We start from the raw sequence: 4,866 nt of genomic DNA, 5'->3' as shown, positions 1-4,866 counted from the left end.
AATTATATTGTGGACCAGAGTCCATAGTGCACTGTGGAACTTGGTCCAATACACAGAATTTGATTTCATTATACACAGAATTCATGTTCATAATGCACAGGGTTCATGCGCATAATACACATACACATAAATACGATATAATGAACATGAATTATGTGCATTATGTTAAATGTTTATGTGTCCTCATTTATATAATACACATAATCATGTTCATAATGCATATAATCCATATTCATTATATCGTGTTTATGCGTATGTGTATTATGAACATAAACTCTGTATATTCTAAATATGAATTCTGTATATTATACCAGAGTTCACAATGCACTGTGAATCTTCGTCCACAATATAATCATCGAAAGTTTTTGGCCTGCAAATGGGCCTTGTGTCTACACATTAAATCTGTTTTAAAAATAAAATGCTTGTGAACTTATTTTTGTATTTATGTACTTTTATAACATCCATAGATTTTAAATCATATCATGTATATTATTATTAAGTATATTTAATAAAAAAAATTTGGAAAATAAAACTTAGTTCATTAAATCAAGAAGAAGGCAATCAACACGATAAGGAGGAGGGTAGTCGAACCACTCCCCACAACCTAACATAGAAACGACTTCTCGAGCAACAGTGTGGACAATACGATTCGCATATGACTAGCTTCATAAAGTGAAAGTCTATACCATCAATCGTGGATGCAATTTCTTTAACATCGTCAATAATAAAACCAAATGCAAAATTAAAAGAATCCGAACATAAAGCATAATAAACCAGTTGTGAGTCTATCTCCATGTCAATGTAACGTTTCCAATGCGTGTCCCCTTCAGCCAACTGAGAGCTTCACGAACACAAATTGCCTCCCCCTTCTTAACCTCATACTTTCCCAAGACACATTCCTTTTGCCGCCAAGAACTGACCCTGTCACGTAAGACCTAGCCTAAGTCCATCATATTATTTCCCTCATCAAAGGCGGCATCGGTATTCAGCTTTACACGATCGACCAAACCCCAACGTCTACCATTTTGACATCTCAACTCCCTCCTCTGTTCTCCCCATGAGCTTCTTGTTCACAGCTTTCCAGTTCGATAGATACGAAAGAGCCATGTTCGTAACATTACTGCACACAAAGGGGTTCCCTTCCACACCTTGTCATTCCTACTTCCCCATAAACCCCAACCCCGATCATTACAAACTGACATTTAAAATCTTCATTTAGCATAGATAATAATTCAAAAAACCATTCAACCACAGTACCTTAGGCATGCAGCGTAGTAGACAGCCCCATGCAAGACCAAATAGCACAAACTCGCTAGCAGTCCATGCATAAGTGCCTGGCCGTCTCCACCACCTGACCGCACATGTGACACATCAAGTCGAATTGGTATATGCTTAGACAACAATGCATCTCGCGTGGGCAGTACCGATGAGGCAAGCTGCCAGCAGAACAACTTAACTTTTGGAGGAACCAGCATCTTCCATATTAATTTCCAGGACTCATGCTATATATATTAAACTTCGCCAACCAACAGTCTATAGCATGATTTAACTGAGTAATCACCTTTGGGTTCACCATTCCAGACCCAAGCACAGGGGCAGTTGCCCCCACTCACCCCACCTCCACCCCTATATAGTCCTTGTATATATATACGTATGTATAGTACAATTTTAGATATAAGTATATGAAAACAGATATAAGTAAATAATTGGTTAGTTGGTTGAGTTGGTTGGTGCGTGGCTTTCCTTAGGAAAGGTTATTTCAACAAATTCTTTTAAAAATTAGCTTTATATATATATTTTTTAAAAATTAGCTTTATATATATATTTAAAAAATTAATAATGAGATGTGTAATTTATAATGTGTTTGTATTAGAATTATTTTATCAAATTAATCTTGTTTCATATTTTGTTATGAATATTTTTTATAAAGTTATGATGTGTTTTATTTTTCGCCTATATTTAAGAATATTTATGACTATTTCTTTTGTTTTAATGTTTCATCAGTGTTGCAAAAATCCCATCTAGGGTTGCAATTTTTAATATTTTAGTATTAACTATTAAAATATTAAATAATTTATAATTATTAGTCTTAAAAAAATTAAATAATTTTAAATAATTTTTTTAAAAAATAAAAAATACATAAGCACTTATTAATTGCCGCTTATGAGGAATGCTTAGCAATTTTTTTAACCATGTGTTTCGCCCCCACTGAAAAGAATTTCTGGATCCGCAAAGCGCCAAGCAACAGGGGGTTTACGCAGACTTACAGGAATATTAAGTATAATGTTTGTATCCCGATCGTTGAAAATGTCCTTCACGCAATCAACATCCCAGCTTGAACCTTGTTCATTAAATAAGGAATAAATAGGAGCACTGCTAATCGATTCATGCAACTCAGTACTGGCGTAAGGATTGCCAGTAATATGATAATAAAATTTATTGCTTCTATATACAAAGAGAGAGAGATTACAATCTATGATTGTAAATAACAAAACATTATTCATTAAAATATAATATGTATAAATTAAAATTTACATTTTTCTCTATTTATATATTATAATATAATAACTTGAGGGTATGGTTGAGTGGAAATGACGCATTCATCCTTAACTAAATGTTGATGGTTCAATCTTTGACTTTAGGTATGTTGTAAACTATTGGTGTAATTACAAAAATCATGTTAGCAAATTCCTTTGTTTTATTATGAGTTAATACTAGTTGGGGTCCCTTGACTATAACGATTTACTCAAAAAGGTCATATGTTTATTTTTCTTTTTTCTTTTTGCTCGATTTAGTCCCTTAACTACTATTGTTAGATTGACATTTGATCATCAAATCTAGGACAAAATCGTCTTTTCAAGTAAAAAATAAATAAACAGAAGACCTTTTTAAGTAAATCGTAATAATTGAGAAACTCCAATTGGTATTAACTATTTCTATGAAACAAAATATATATAAAATAAGAAGCAATGAAATTACCAATTGGAAAATGGAGAGAAGTGGTTTTTGAGAGAACCAATAGCTATTTGTTGAAAAATTCTCTAAAATTAGCATGTAAAATGATATTTGAAGCAAAGTTTAGAGTGTGGTTCACACCCAATTTGAGTAGAGTCAAAGTGGATTCACGTTCTCCTAAGTGAGATGTTTAATTTGATATATCACTCAAAACAAATAATAAGTAAATAAGAATTTGAGTTGCAAAATGAAGTTGGACAGAAGTACTACTGACTCTGTTACAATGTAGTATTGCTACTGTTCCTTCACTAAAGCTCAAACCCACTCCCATCATCCATATGAGAGTGTTAACCGGGACACCGAATGCCACTAGACCACAAGATCTTATATTAAAAAAAGGATGCGAGGTTGTACTAGTATATAAATTCCTTTTTTAGAGGTGTTTGAATTGTGTAACATAAAAACTCTTTTGTGTGTAGTGCAAAATGAGTCTGAAAAGTTGAATGCCATTAGTGCTAATAAATTCCATTTTTCCCTCTCCACTAGTGCTAAAACTTGAATTTTTGTACACCGTTGTTGAGATTTTTTCTTAAAATTAAATCATACTCCGTAATTTTGTTTTAGGTTTTGATTTATCTGACTAATTTGAGACCAACACTATGACCTATCATCTTGGTAGCAGGGAAGCGTGACATGAAGTATGAAAAAAAAAAACAATTTTTAAAAATATATGATATAAAAAGTGTGAGAATCGTGCAAATATTAAAAATATAAAGAATTAATTCCAGATGAAGTCCCTCGACTATTGTGATTTAGGGTCCGTTTGGAAAGTAGGAAAATGACTTTTGGAAAATATTTTCTGGAAAATGAGTCATTTTCTGGAAAACAGTTTCATTTCCAGTGTTTGGATGTATTATGGAAAACTGTCTTTGTGTGTTTGGTTCATTTTCTGGAAAATGGATAGAATTGTATAATTAAACATTGTAATTGTTTTATTTAAAATATAAAAAATTATAATAGTTATTAAAATAATGGAATTTAATAAAAAAAAAGAAAATAAATAAAAAATAGAATTTATAAAAAAATAAAAAATAAAAAAATAAATAAAAAATAAAAAAAATGTAACAAAGGTTTTCGGCGATTTTCCCACCTCCTTGGTCCATGGTCATGGGTGATATGGCTTGGTTTTAGTCGAAAACATGTGAAACAACTATTCTAGCGATTCCGTAAAATGACTTACGGAAAAAAAATTCCATAAGTCATTTTCCGGAAAAATGAATTGATTTTCCTTGGTCAACGGAAAACATTTTCCGTTGACCACATTTTCCGGACGTTGCCAAACACAGAAAACTCGGAAAACATTTTCTAGAAGTCATTTTACGAGTTACCAAACACACCCTTACTTAAAAAGGTTCTCTGTTAAAATTTTTACTTGAAAAGATGACTTTGTCCTTGGATCTAACGGTCAATCTAATATAGGACCTAACAAGGTGATGGGTAAATATGCACATGTACTAGTCAGTCCGTAAATCACCTGTCCGTCGGTCACCCAACCTGTCCGTCAACGGTCACCCAACCGGTCCGTCGACGGTCACCCGGTCCGTCGGCCGCATGATCGGAAGCAACACACCTTGTGGATTGGAGGCTCACGAGCGCGACAGTTGCTTGATGTGACGACCGACAACTTTTCGGGAACAGGGGATCCGTGTTTTCATCACCTCGAGCAACTCAACCACTTCGAGCAAACCGATGCGCATTTTGCGGAGTGACAGCCCATATGCCCTCCACTTGCATATCAGACACCATGTGCATAGTGAATCCACTTTGTATAAAGAGGGGTCATTCCCCTCACTGGAGAAAAAAGATCATCAGTACTACACTAATACACTTGTGATTCGCCGATTGTCTTTC

This window comes from Ipomoea triloba, chromosome 15 (genome assembly GCF_003576645.1).
Source record: "Ipomoea triloba cultivar NCNSP0323 chromosome 15, ASM357664v1".
Lineage (NCBI taxonomy): Eukaryota > Viridiplantae > Streptophyta > Magnoliopsida > Solanales > Convolvulaceae > Ipomoea > Ipomoea triloba.
This window is presented reverse-complemented; position numbering follows the sequence as displayed.